We start from the raw sequence: 16,053 nt of genomic DNA, 5'->3' as shown, positions 1-16,053 counted from the left end.
TTCCACGCCGAATTGAGGCAGTAATTAAAGTAAAAGGAGCCCCTACCATGTATTGAGTACATGTACAGTAAATGAACATACTTTTCAGAAGGCCAACAATTCACTAAAAATGTTTTTTTTATTGGTCTTATGAAGTATTCTAGCTTGTTGAGATAGTGAATTGGTGGGTTTTTGTTAAATGTGAGCCAAAATCATCACAATTAAAAGAACCAAAGACTTAAACTACTTCAGTCTGTGTGCACTGAATTTATTTAATACACGAGTTTCACAATTTGAGTTGAATTACTGAAATAAATGAACTTTTCCATGAAATTCTAATTTATTGAGATGCACCTGTACTATCTAAGATGTTATGCTTGTAAAAAAAATAATAAACTACAGATATAATACATACCCTCTGGGAAGACATTGAGGACTAAGTTCAGTAAAGCTTGCGTCAAGTAAAATGTGTCAAGCCTCCGTAAATGTTTTTTGTGTGTCTGTGTGTGAGCAGGAGAGCGAGACAATGATGAATCTGTCAGCAGCTCTTTTGAAGGTCAACTTCATGTGTGCTCATTAAAGTGAAAACAGTCAAAATCTGAGACACACACGCACATCAATTACACACTCTTCATCATGACAGGGCATACATATATGTTGGCTTGTGGAAGCCACAGTGTAAGGGTAAAATTAATGAGCAACTATTGACAGATAAGATTATTCTAAGTATAATACGAGCATAAAACTACAGCTCTCAGCTGGATAAAGCAAGCCAGTGTCGCTCTAGTAAAGTTTTGATGGATGAAGATTGTAGTCAAGGTAAAGACGATTGTAGTGACATACAGGAGTCATACATTAAGCGCGCATGAATCTGTTATTATTGATGCGCAAACAAACCATGTATGTGCTCTCTCGGAGCACTGATCATTATAACATCATATTTCTGCTTGAACACAGTTCTGTATATTCATGTGGTTGTCAAAATTAATGTACAGCAAGTGTTTTATAATGAATGCTCGCTGAAGAAGCATGTTTTGGAGAAGTTTGTGAGGATCAGTGGTGTTTATGTACATACGGGCATCAGATACTCCACCATCGCTTGTTCTGACAGAGTTCACTGATGACATCGACCCAACATCGCTGAGTTTCCACACATTCAATTGTTTACAGTTTTCATTTGTATTTTTATTTTGGTGTGTTTAGGAATTCTGAATGGATCCGTATAGTAGTTCATATGCAGTCCTTTGGTGTCTCCCTGTGGTCCTGTTTAGTATGGCAGGTTGACTTTTGCTTATTTGTTAGTTACTGTAAAATTTAGCTTTACGTACTTTTAAGTACTTTTAAGTTGTAAAGAATATCTGCACTGACATTTTTACAAAGTTTGTTCACAAAAAAAACACTTAATGTTTAAATCTATCTTGAATTTGTTTTGTTTAAAAATAATTACATGGAACCGAAAAGTAATAACACTAGAATACAAAGATTTTTGTTGATAGAAAAGGTTGGGGGGGGGGCTTGCAGTATTGATTTGGAGAGAAGCCTTGGAGTATAAAAGGTTGAGAACCACTGGATTAGTTACACACACATAGACCTCACAGGACAACTACGGCTCATGACAGACTGTCAATCAAAATGCAGATTTAAATAAAACAGTTTTCCTCTCTCTCTCTCTTCCTCTGTTGTCAAACACAAACATGCATACAATGAATAAATTGAATATGAATGCACCTGTCTGTACTGTCTGTTTTACATATCACTCATTTTAATTTTATCAATCATTTTAAGAATAAATATTTTAATTAATTTGTTTTATACATCTATCTATCTATCTATCTATCTATCTATCTATCTATCTATCTATCTGTCTGTCTGTCTGTCTGTCATTTTAAATTGCAATAATATTTCACAATTGTCCCAGTTATGTTCAGTTAGATTTAGTTACCATGGACTTTTAGTTTGTAAATCATTAGTTCCTGTTTTCCTTTGTTCATTTTCCTACCACTAGCTTCCATGGTCAATGTGATTAGTTTGTTTTGTTTCAGCTGTGTTTGATTCATTATTTTGTTTGGGTTGCATTCACTCATTGTCCGGTCTCATTCACGATTACATGTGTTTTGCTCCTGCCCGTTTGCCTGTATTATGGATTATTATTGTTAAACCTGTGTTGTAACTTTATTCATTGGGGTCTTCATCTGTATTCCTGCAAACAGCTGTGACAATTTTACTGTTTTACCAAGTTCTAGGAGCTGTCTGAAATTATTCTTCCATATCAAAAAAAAAAAGATTTAAAAAATCACCACAATAGGAAGACATTATTTCTCTATTTACCCAGCATGCCAATGGCCACCTTATAAAAAGGTGGTACTATGATTGTCAGAGGAAGATAGCTTTGTAAAATGGGAGATGGTTTTGGAAAAGGAAACCAAAGTGTGGGATGGATGTTAGTGAAAGCATGGAATTCTGACTGCTAGAGTGCACCCTGTATTTCTACACTGCTCTAAAGGGAAAATGAAGGTTCTGAAAAGAAGAATGATCTTGTTTCAATAACTGATTACAGGTGGACACAAGCTGCTCACATTATTGGCTGCAAGTTTGGAAAAAATTATTCAATGTTGAATCACGCATAATAAAATTGTATAAGCTATATAACACAGCACAGTTAGTATTCTTCAAGTGTTCTTCGAAAGAAAGGAGTCTGCAGATTAAACTGGGAAATCATTGTCACAATTAATGCTTCCTCTATAAAAATGCCTGGTCAGAGAACATATATTATATGACAGTTCAGTAACATTGAGATTTATTGAGCTGTGGCCCATCTGCTACTCAATATTGGAGCAGATGGATTACAACTCAGTAAACCTCAAAACAAAAAACAATAGTCATGGGTCAACAAAGCTGACTAAAGATGAAAATGATGACTTTATCAAATCAGTTGGCAGCAGAAGAGAAGTTTCTTAAAGGGTTAGTTCACCCCAAAATGAAAATTCTGTCATTAATTACTCACCCTCATGTCGTTCAAAACCTGTAAGACCTTCGTTCATCTTCAGAACACAAATTGAGATATTTTTGATGAAATCTGAGAGCTCTCTGACCCTGCCATAGACAGCAACGCAACTGAAATGTTCCCAGACACAGAAAGGTAGTAAGGACATTGGTAAAACAGTCCATGTGACATAAGTGGCTCAACTTCAATTTTGCGAAGCTATGAGAATACTTTTTGTGCGCAAAGAAAACAAAAATGACGCTTTTATTCAACAATTCTTCTCCCCCGAGTTACTGTCTTCAACCCCAACCTTAAACTGTAGCACATGATCTTCAAAGATCAACGAGGGAGAAGAATTGGCACACCAAAACTGTGCCATCCAAAACTGGTGAGTCAATTAGTTCATCCGGATTCTTTTCTTTAACATTGGTTCTTTATGTGCTTTAGCTGTTTGCAACAAGAGACTCACAACACAGCAATAATGGACTCGTTCAATACAGAATGTAATAAAAAAACTGATCTAGTTGGGAATTGGAATGAAAATTAAGCTGACACATTGTGAGAAATGAACAGAAAGAAGTGTATGTGAGCTAAATGGAACTGAATCAGAACTTACAGGGAGATTTCACTGCTCTTTACAAAGGCTTTACAAAGGCTTTCTACAATAGAGGCAGTTTGCCAGGAAACAAGTTTTAGAAAATAGCTTGCATTTTTAAATTGGTGATGGCTTGTCCAATAAATGAACTTGAAAGCTATGCCAATTTACATGCTATTAATAATGCTGATTATTTCGAAGTATAAATTCATTTAAAATCATTTTTATTAGTATTGTAGGCATCATATAATTTCATTTAAATATATTACCAAGAGAGCTGTGGGAGCATAATATAGTAGATTTCAATTTAACAATCAAATAAAAATGGTAATTATTGGCCGATTATAAAACTCACACTACAGGACTGTTAAACACTTGGTTCCAATGGGCTATTTAAAAAAAAAACAGCTATGAAGCTGTTCAACATAATTTCAACAAACTATATGAACTTGATAAAAATGACAAACAATTTCGTTTTTTATGATGTTATTTGTAACCTCTATATGGAAAGCAATTTGAGCAGCTAAATAGTGTTACACTAAATAGGGCAACTGTCCAGTCAAAAATACTGCAATAATGTGAAGCATACAAAATTTTATGTAAGGCTCAGAGTCAAATACTCTACATCTCACTCAAACATGCGCTGCCTTGATCAATAATTTAGCTTTGCTTCTGAAAAGCTACCTTACTTTAGAAATAGTGATGCTATCATGTCAAGAGAGAAACAGTTAAACTAACAGCTTCACTATTTGTAGTGGCGCTATTGATCAACACTGCTGAGAGCTGCGACTGACACAGGTAATAACACATGCTGTCTCTCGTCCTCGCTTGCTCAGATTAGAGAGCTTCGCTGGCACAGTAAAACGAAGCTGTATACTGCCAAAGCATAAGTTAAAATATACATTCACATTTCTAGACGTCGCTGCTGTTTTTAGCACTAAAGCATCATCTTTAGCTGTTTCTAAGCAAGATAATGAAAGCAAGCACATTTTAGGAATGAAAACTAAAATGAAGGTATCCTGTCGTGTCGTGTCCTGATCCTGCCTTGCCTTGCCAGCCTGTTTTTCCCCCACGGGGTAGTTTTTGTTGTTTGTTTTGTTTTATTTTATTAATAAAAGCCCATTACTTTGCACTATTGAGTCCTCGCCTCATCCCTTCATCCCCAACCCTGACAATAGCAAGGTTGCATAATTACCTCCAGTTATTTTCTTAATAATAATTACTATATTAATAATCATAATATAGCTATTTTTTATTTTATCTTTGTTATTATAAATAAGAACAGCTGCAAAAAAACAAACAAAAAAAAAACAGTAGAACAAATAGCCTAAGAAAGAAATAATGCATTACTTTTTTCAAGTAAGAAAAACAAATAATCAAATATAAAAATCACTTTAGTGTGTTCATTACAAATAAACTGATTATTAAAACTACAAAAGCAGTTCAATCAAGAGCAGCGAGTGAGTCCCTCTTTGCTTTTATTGTTAGACTAACATTAATGAGACAGATGGCCTATAAATTAAGACCTACTGTAATGCATGCATCTAATATAATGTTACACATCAGATGTTTTTCCCCAACAGTTCCCCAAACGTTCACTTAAGAAAACTGATTATGTTTGCTTGAACACTTATATACTGTAATTCTCTGTATGTGTTATATATTGGCATTTCTGCGCATACTTTGTATGACAGGAAAGGTACTCCTCTCAGAAAACGTACAAATAAAGATAATTGTAGATGTTTAATTGCTATTTGGAGCATTTGGATTGCTAGACGAAGGCGTAATGAACTCATTTTTGACTTTCTTTCACATGTAGCTCAAAATTAGCCCGTGCACATTCCGACTAATTTTGCCAGTATGGGTCACATATTATTTAGGGGGAAAAAAGAGATTGCTGGATTCAGACTGCAGAGTCACCATGTCTCTCTATGATCCTCTTCACCCATTGCTCTCTGTCAAAGATGACATTCATAGCACTAATCAACAGTGGCCTTATCTACCAAAGCCAGATGCCACCTGTCCCACATGTGTGTGTGTCTGTGTGTTTTAATCCCCCATCAAATGAGAAGATAGCTAGAGAGAGAATGTTTTTGTGCAGCAGATTTCAGCAGTAGATTATCAGCAGGACTTTCTAACAATCTGTGTGTGAAGGTGAAGGTTACTCCTCTGCAACTCTCTCATTAGATTACCTGTCTATTACCTTTAGCACTAAACACACACTAAGCCACAGCAGCACAGCCACATATTCACAAGCTATACACAAGCTTCAGTCTGGATCCAGAACACCTGAGAAAAGATGATGCCAACCCCTCAGAGGACCTCAGATGATGCCAACCCTGAAACAACATACAGAACTACCACATTTTGCTATAAGTTTGATTGCATCATATAATAATTGCTGTTAATAGTGTTCATTGTCTGTTTGATTACAACTTTAATTGATTTTTCCGTACATTTCTGCCATATGTACATTAACTGACAGTCACCACTGATAAACTACTACTAAATATTGTAGAAACTTAATTTGCTGTAAAGTTGCTTTGCAACGATTTGTAATGTATTGTTAAAAACGCTATATAAATTGAATTGAATTGAATTGAATTCACGCTTAAACTGGTGTTAAAACATTAAAATGATCCAGAAATGAAATTAGTTTTCTGTTTTAGTTTATTTTAAAATGTAATTTCAGCAGGGATTTTCAGCAGCCATAACTGACCCCAAACTCTTTATTGGTAGTGCAATGCTTTTTAGGGAATGGGTGGTCATGGAGCACAGTGGAGGTTGGATGAGCTACTCTGCAACTTCAAGGTGCACCGTTTTCATCCTAAACTAACTAATTACAGTCTGTTAATTAGCTCCACAAACCTGATGTTATGGCCCCACTAAGGGAAGTGAGTAATTAAAGCTCAAATGACAGTAATGAAGTGTGTTATTGGCCCTTAAATAGCCCAGTGACCCTAATTCAACTAAAACACACTTAACCAGAACTATCTAACCCATAAACGCATGCATGCGCGTGCACACACACACACACACACACACATATAAAACATATTCTATGAATACCATGTTTTTACATTTGGACAATTTAAGTGTTATGATTAATTGGATCACTATCTAACTGGCTACACATACTCTACTCAAACTTAGCCCCATAAAAGTCACATATAAATCTTGATCTTTTCATGATCAGATAGCTATTTTATCAGTAGAATGCACAACCATGTGTAAATACCCCCTTGCGGTTGATGAACAGCTCCTGATCCAGTTGCTTGAGTTTTTCAATTACAGCATATCTCAATGTTAGAGAGTTGCATTTAGTGGAGTTTTACCATCAGGAATACAGATGCTTCCTTTATTGGCTATTATCATATTCATTCAATTTCCACAATGACAGGTCATTCTCAGCAGTAAGGACGCACAGCAATTTGCATTCTAGAGTTTTTTCACCTTTTTTTCTTGGTCTCCATCTGTTTCTCATTTCCCATATCAAAGTTGTATAGAGTTTTTACCCGTCCTTTTTTATAGCAAACTGTGGATGACTAACTACTAGCCCATTGATATGCATGGGATGATAATCATTCACATTTGTAGACTCCATGCAATCACAATGACAACCAATCACAGTGTGAATACCCAGTCTGCACCACAGGTTCTAAGTGAGCACAATTTCAATGAGGAGTAGCCTAAGCTAATAGCCTAAATTTTAATTATCCTCACAGCGCGTCATGCAGTGATGCGCTATGAAATGATTGTGGGGCAATAATTTAATGTAATTTAATAATAAAAGTAACCTAATAATAATAATAGGCCTAATAAGAAGAAGAATGTAACAGGCCTACATTAACTGGAAATGCTAAATCCTCTTAATATTGCAAATTTTTGATGCTTTGTTTTGACAATATCTCTGGCTAACATCGACACATGACACGAAGCATCTCAGCATGGGGAGGTTATCACAGGGCCCCCCCGCAGTGCGTGCCCGTCCGCTATGCCACTGTGTGGAAATAGTTGTATGAATTGTCGGCACTATATCTATTGAAAAAACGGTTAGAATTTACCATGTTTTCCTGCCAGTTGGCATTGAGAGTGACTGACACTTGATGGTCAGAAAAAATGACTAAATAGATAATAAATTGTATTAATTTGTAAGTGTCATATTTGGCAGTTGGCATTAAAGTTATATGACTAATAACAGTGGCATATGAGAAGTTTATACCACAGGAAAAAAAAGTAAAATATGCCTTTTTCGAAGCTGCTGTATAAAAAACACAAGGTGGCTGAATTTGCATGCTATTTAGATTTAATAATTTTTTTAAACAGGGGCATATGAGAAGGTTAATACCACAGAAAAAAAAATAAAAATTTGCCTTTTTCGAAGCTGCTGTATATAAAAAAAACACAAGGTAGCTGAATTTGCATGCTATTTAGATAGCTGGAGCTTATAGACGTTGATTACTTTCACTCAATTTAATTCGTTTTTTTAGCACCCCCTCTGAACTGTTAAGCCCCTCCTTAGCACCCCCAACAAAAAAATCCTGGAGCTGCCACTGATTCCTGTCTTTCTGATGTCTAGTGCTCATCTGATCTTTGCCTGTTTTCCTGGATTTATCCCTTTAGTCTCGCCCTTGTGATTATGTTCGCCGATCGTTGACCTACGCTAGCCCTAGGACTATTCTTGTGTCTTGCCCGCCATATACCTGTTTGCCTCTGTTCGACCCTGCCTGTGTTTCTGACCTCCTCTGCTGGTAATAAAGCTTGCATATGGATCCGCACGTCTCACGTCTTGTCAGCCCCGTAACAGTACCAATGAGCTTCTAAATGAAAATACACACAATGTGTTATGTGTGGTTCTGTGAACTTCTTCTAAAAGAATACAAATATGGACAATCAAGAAGAGGTTGTTCTACATCAGAAACATTAAAGAAGCATTAAATGGCATTCACAGTGCTTGTTAACTCTACTCCAAAAGCATATTTACTGATTTAAGAATAAATCCAAGTCTATCTGCAGAACGAATATCACATACAGTATAGTCTTGTTAGATATACACTACCTTCCTTTTTTCCAGCAAGGACAAATTAAATTGATCAAAAGTGACAGTAAAGAAATTTATTATACAAAAAAAATGCTGTTATTTTGAAAAATGTATCACCGCTTCCACAAAAATATTAAGCACCTCAACTGTTTTCAGTATTCATAATAAGAAATTATTCTTGATCACCTAATCATATAATATTGTACAGTATTGCTCAGTATTGCTGTTTTTTTATCAAATAAATGCAGCCATGGTTAGCATAAGAGACTTCTGTCAAAACATAAAAATGTTTTAGTGATTTCTTTAAAAAAAAAAACTTTTGAATTGTAGTATAGATTTATTAATATGTGATATTATTTGCAAGAGGAAACGTATCCACCTACATACCTTTTGCTCTTCACATCCTCAATGCATGCCAGGAATAAAAAATCACAGTAAAGATTGGATGAGTAAACTTCTCAAAAGCACTTTCTGACTTTTATTGTTTATCCATTTCTACATGTGAAGCCATGCTTGACGTCAAACACTCAGCTATTCTTAGCCCGAGAGGTGCCTGGCATTTCACACTCTATTCAAAGCCAAATGAAAATGCTTTATATTCTGAAAGTTTCACTTCACAGGCATAATGACAAAAACTACAGCCACCCAGCATCTCTAGTAGCGGAGAAGTGTCTGAGCCCTCATTTATTTCTGAAGCAGAGTCAGTTTTCTGATCCCAGGAAAATCTGCTTTATTAGCTTTAGTTTGATGGTACATTCCACCTTACATGACTAAACACTGACAAAAAAAAAACTGGTTGAACTCCATGAGCATCCTAACATCACACTGGCCTCAGCACATTGCAGAAATTCATGAATCCACTATAGAAGGAGAAGGGCAGGGTGCATTAGGCAGCGTGCCAAAGGTGTTGCCACAGAAAGGAATTACGTCCCCTAAAAGGGGCATTTAGTGTTCATTTGGCAAGACTAGATCAAAATTCCTGTTCTAACAGTCCTGGCAAACCACACTGACCCTTAATATAAGTGCCCGGTAAAATGTTCACAATCCATCCCCACTCTCTCATCAAGAGCAATGCTCCATAAAAGCTGAAAGGGTGCTGATGGAGTGTCCTCAGTTACCTGCCCAGGTGCTATCAACACAGGCCTGCTTCTGGTGACCCTGGGGTCAGACACACTAATTATAGTGCTGCTGGGTTAGCACACATCAAGGAGATCCTTCAAAGGAAGCCATCATGAAAAAGTTCAATGTTAACAAACCGCCAATATGTTTAACAAAATATGGCATATTGTGTTGACTTCTTACTAATGAAACGCTTTTTGATGGTGACAGCTGCAGTCAAAACATTGAATTAGTTCTACCTCATCATATCCAACTCCTGTTGCACTCATTCACCTTGGTTTGGAGTTGACCTCTCTCTCTCTATTTCATCTGTTTAAATGACTTGCCAAAATCAGTGACCTCATCATAACATTTAGAAATACATTAAACATACATTTAAGTCAACAACCTTCCAAACTGATGCATGATTAAAAGTAAAATGAGAAACTTAGGATAATATGTCATTGGCATTGTTGTCCAGATGGCTACATTCCCGTACTAGTTTAAGATTAACGTAATGCTGATTTCTTAGTAATGGATGAATAGTCACATAATGATAGATGGTTAAGCAAAAGATTCCCTCAATATTCAGCCTCTTTTGATCTTCCATTTAAGCTGGTTAGTCTGTTCCAGAAGTGAGTTCTTTGTGCAGCACTGATTGAGATCTCACTCTTTCATCATGGCTTAGTGCCCATCCCTTTTATGACACATGTGTTCTTGGCAACAGATAAATCCATAGTTCATTGATACTGTGTACTTCAAGTCAACATAACTGGTGGAGTTCTGGAGCTTCCTCTGGCATCATTATGGCAATACAATACACATACTAATTGGGATGTGATGAAAGTCAGAACATTCACCTAATTCTCTAAACAGCTTTTTAAATCTTTTATTTCAAGGAAAGATCAAAATGTGTCCATATAAAACATTTGTTCTGGATGGGAACTGGAGGAAGTTACTTCAGTGGGTCAGTGAAACAGATGCTATTCGTTTACACTGGGCTTCTGTGCTGCAGTAACTGAATCGTTTGGAAACTAAATACATGAAAGTGGGTTTTTATTGCAACACATCAGTAAACTTAAGTAAAATGAACAAGCAACAATTTGAAATTAACAATGAACTAATAATGTGCTAAACACACATATACAAAGGATGCTGAATCCACACACAAAGTTCATTATATAATTCAAATCCCAAATCCAACACCATAGTAATCCATAAACAGGCAAAGCAACTGTGACAATAAGGGTTATTAAGAAATCAAACTTAACTAATGAATTAACTACCTACTAAACACAGAACCACCAAAAAGGAAAGAGTCAGAGTTTGCATAACAGCTCAGTTCAGTCTTGATGTACAGAAACTGACTGGTATATAGCTCAACCTTCCAACACTGCTCATTGATTACAGTGTTCTACTTCATCAATCAGTTTCCACTCCTTTCCACCTGCTGGGACTATGAATGTGCACAATCCACAACCCTAAAGCAAGCTCTTCCAGTGCATCAAATGAATACAAATGTTGGAGAGAATTTTGAACTGGTTTTGACCATAGGCCAAGTTAAAAGGTTTAAATCAAATTTAATATAAATTATTTATTACAGACATACAAATATGCACACATACAACATGTTCACACTTATTTCTAACAGAACAGAAGTCACTTCCCTTCTTAGAGGAGCACAGAAGGTCAGAGCTGAAATTTAGTGAGAAACGTAATGGCCTATGGGTGACCCAGCTCTGTGATTGGCTTTGTCCCAAATCCAAGGTGGGGTCACGGGTCACGGGCTCCTACATCTGACTGTAACCGCAGCGATGTGGTAAACCATGGGGAATTTGATTACACGAGCACTCAGCTCCACTTAAGAGTTGGAACATCACCGTGATCATGGGATCAGGGTGGGGAAAGAGAAGAGGAAGATTGAAAGGAGATTACAGCCAACGCGGTGCAGCAACACAGAGAGAGATTCTCTGTAAATTCCACTGCCTGAAGGAATAAAATAAGTGGAAGAAAATAATCTTTCAGGATTTTTGTGGTTCTCCCCAGACTGTTATAACAAAAATGGAGAGAGGGAGTTGAAAAGAAAATAAGAAAGAGAAAAAGGCAGAGAAAATGAGAAATGGGAGAGTAGAGGAAGAATGTGTGTGTCTGTGTGTGTGAATGGGAATGGGAATGAAAAATAGAATGGCTCCAGGGAAAGAGAACGTCTCAGTCATTTGTCCAGCCCAGAGAATGACTGAGGTCAAGATTCAGTCAGAACACCAGACACCAGTGCCTAAAATATAAAAGCCTGGAGAACAGGAAAATATGGTTAAAGAATAAAAAAAAAGAGAATGGGGGAGATTTCGCTAAAACAAAACAATTAAGCATAAAAGGCAAATAAACACAGAGATACACTGAGATAAAGAAAAGAAAAGAAAAAAAGAGAAACGAACAGCCAAAAAGAACAAGCTAAGAGGAGGAGAAAAAAAAATGTCTCCATATATATATATTATGAGCATTATTTGATTACAATAATTTTGATGATTAATAATTCACAAATAAAATTTAGTAATTAAAATGAAATTACCCATTTTTATCCTTTTTATTATTGTTTTGTTTCATTAAGTAATGGTTATGATTAAGTAATAATATATGCCTTAGAAAAAAAAAACTGGTGTACTAGTATGCATTTTGAGATCAGTCAGTGCAGGTTTCTTTCAATTGAAACAGCTCAGACATGCATTTTAGTCTGGGACTAGGCTTAAGCCTTGTCTGTGAAACCGGGGGATAATGTACTACGATTTTATCAGACATGATCAGTCATGTCTTTAGTTAAAAATGTTTTTTGTGTCTTTAGTTTGAATGTTTTTATGATTTCTACTGATTCCACTGACAGTCACTATTTATTAGTTATGATATGATCATCCCAGTGCGAGTTTGAATGAGCAAGTTTTTCCTTTCTGTCTCTTTCAAATAAGTCATCAGTTTATTGCACACTTGCATATCTCCATCACTGAAGTCTGAACAGAAATATAACATTACAGACATCCTGCTGTGGGCCACACAATAACCCTCTCCCAGACCATTCTGCAACATTCCATTTTCAGACAAGCACAGTTCTTTGTGCATCTCTCTTTCACAGGTAAAACTGGTTCTGCTGTCAATGGCTCAGAAACATGCTGAGCTACATTTCACTGTCTGAAGTATCAAAGAAGGCTAATCTCTAAAATATGAGAGGAAAAACACGCAAGACACAAAACTAAAGCCAGATAACCAGCCCTGTCAGTTCTAAACTCATACAAATCATAAAGATCAGTTCCTAAGCTCCAATGTAATAACACAAAATGTTTGTTTATATAATCCTTGAATTTGAGGCTTGCAAAAGGCTAAATGTTGGGGCTGATCAGTTTTAAATGAGAAGGTGAAAATATTGCTTATACAATAAATATTCACCACAGATGTTCTTTATCACAAATTAAATGAATCAGTGACCACAACAGAAGTCATGAGGAAATGGAGGACACTAACAGCTCTACTCTTTTGAACCAGATCACTTTCTTCAAGACTGAGTCAGCAATTGAACAGCATTATGTAGCTTTGTTTGTAGTAACAACTGATGCAATACAAAATTACAATTTTGTGCATTTTATGTTATGGTGCATCCTCAAAATCATCGCATTTCCCCATGACAAAGCAAAGCACACCTGACATATCATACATAAACAAAAATAAATACAAAATACAAAATTCTCAGAAAACTTCAAGCATCTTCTAAGAGTCTAAAATTGATGTTTAATCCCTAAAGCACTGCCACTACAGCCATACACATGCATAATCATAACTATGCCTTACTTTAGATATTATTTTAAATAGGTTTTTAAAAAAAGCTATATATTATTCTTATATTCTGTATTGTAAGTGGTAGAGCTTTAATTTTAGCTTTTAGACATCTTAAAACTCTGAAAAACTGCATCTTTATATTCACTGCTTTTAATGTTGCACCACTACATTCATACAAACAGACAGACATCTGTGGAAACTGTGTCCCAATTTACAATGTTTGTTACCATCTTGTGCCATCAGAGTTGCATTTTTAAGATGTTGTTTCAAAGTACCAGAATGATTCCATTTCTATTCCATTCATTATCCCAATTTTATTCCATTCTGTTGCAGTCTGTCTAGCTGTTTTTAAATCCAAATATGTGCCTTACATAAAACTCTGCCTAAGAATTCAGATTGAAAACTCCCTAATTATACAAGGATTCCTTAAGATAGAGTATAGTCAATTAGTCGTTCAGGCAACCTATCGACTAAACGATTTAGAAAATACATACTTTTGCACATACCTCATTTAATGTTAGTGTTTAGATTCTTAGTTAGTTAGTGTTAGAATTCTAGATTAGATTGACTCTGGTAAAATTTAACCAGAGCAGAAAAGATAGATCTTAAAATGTTCACTAGTGAACTAAGCACCGCTGTAACAGGAAAATTTGCTTGCTAATATATATATATATATATATACAGGTGCATCTCAATAAATTAGAGTCGCGGAAAAGTTAATTTATTTCAGTAATTCAACTCAAATTGTGAAACTCGTGTATTAATTTTGTTAAATGTGAGCCAAAATCATCACAATTAAAAGAACCAAAGACTTAAACTACTTCAGTCTGTGTGCACTGGATTTATTTAATACACGAGTTTCACAATTTGAGTTGAATTACTGAAATAAATGAACTTTTCCACGACATTCTAATTTATTGAGATGCACCTGTATATATATATGGGTCAGTGACAAAAAGGGGTAGATGAGATGAGAAATTCAAAAATCTTTTAAAAACTTGTTTTAAAAGCATGCATCAGGTATTTTAAAATGTACACAGCATGTTTATGTTGATTTTATGTAATTAAAAATGACATATGCACCATTTTTTTACAAAAGTTAAGACTGAATGTACCTGAAAATGTCAAATGGTGTAACTGCCAAAGTTACATATTATATATTAAATATTTTATCCACCTAGATCACAAGTAAGCTTACTCATAGAAATAAATACTTCATTTCAAAATATCACACGAAAATAGATTTTATTAGAGTTATCTCTAAATGTGAATTTTAATGCATTTTTGCAGTATTTGGCTGGACATATGCTGAAAACTCTGTTTTCTAAATAATCTTTGACAAATTATGTAAAAAAAAAAGTTAAAAACCATGTTATTATACTAAACTAGATGATTACATTTTATTCCACATACATTTTCCTGTATATAATTAGATTTTTATTTTAAAATTCTGATTACGCCAATTGACACAAACCGGTTACACCACCTGACCATGTTGCTTCTACAGCCAAAGTCTATTGTTTGTTGAAGAAATTGACACTGAAAATCAAGCATGTCTGTCAATAAGTTCAGCTGAAGTGCTTTTTTTTCAATGCTTAAAAAAAAAATCTGGCAACACGAAATTATCATAATGATGAACAGTGAAATCATGTCTAATATTGTAATTAGAGTTAAGAAACAATATCTGACAAGAAACCATCATAGTGATGAACGGTGAACTCATGTCTTGTATTGTAATTTAAATTTTCGTATTATATTGTGGCATCTATTGGGGAAAAGGGGGCTCTGTTATATCATATTAATTATAAAATATCAGAAATTTAATGAATTGTATGTTACATATGTAAATTGTAATCTTTGATTAACATTTTTTTATCACTGAATTTATGTTCAAATGTAGACACCCACACATTCTTCTGCTATATTATTAAATCATATATATATATATATATATATATATATTACTGTGTGATATGAGAAAATAGTTTCAAATAGTAGGTTAGTTTATATTACATCTTTAATCAGCATCATAAACTAGTGATATTTGACTAAAATGGCCCCTAACAGAAAGGCTTGTAATAGGAGTCAAATGGTGTAACTGGTTACACCACTTGACATTTCAATTTAAATTCAAATTTGACAGATATTATCATGGACACCTTTGTAAGTACATGACCTTGTTGGGAATATTTCAAATTTTATTTTAAAAGTTAATACTCATTTTTATAATAATGATAAATTATCAATGTATTCCTAAGGTCATACCATTGGACAAGTATACCTAAGAATACCTGAACATACCCTAAAAATGTCCAATTATCTCACATTTTAAATAGAGTTACTAACCTTTGCATGCAGCCATTAGTATCACCAGAGGTCCTTCTCTGTGATATAATTTCCTGTCACATGATCTTCTTGCAAAATATCAACAAAATGGCTCCTTGAATGGTGGTTACACCACCTTGACACTCAAGGAATTTGACTTGACTCACATAATTCCCCAAATTACTTATAATATTCAGAACAATGGTGCTC

The 16,053-nt window shown here is 35.0% G+C and overlaps 1 protein-coding gene across 1 annotated transcript in view; it reads right to left on the bottom strand.

Moving 5' to 3' along the window:
• Positions 1-16,053, bottom strand: part of LOC107722356 (VPS10 domain-containing receptor SorCS2-like) — a 135,634-nt gene that overhangs the window by 105,601 nt on the left and 13,980 nt on the right. The gene's annotated exons all lie outside the window — the stretch shown is intronic.

This window comes from Sinocyclocheilus rhinocerous, unplaced genomic scaffold (assembly GCF_001515625.1).
Source record: "Sinocyclocheilus rhinocerous isolate Xijiao unplaced genomic scaffold, SAMN03320098_v1.1 scaffold1115, whole genome shotgun sequence".
NCBI lineage: Eukaryota > Metazoa > Chordata > Actinopteri > Cypriniformes > Cyprinidae > Sinocyclocheilus > Sinocyclocheilus rhinocerous.
Note: the sequence above shows the minus strand (reverse complement) of the source record. Positions and strands in the feature narration are given on the sequence as shown.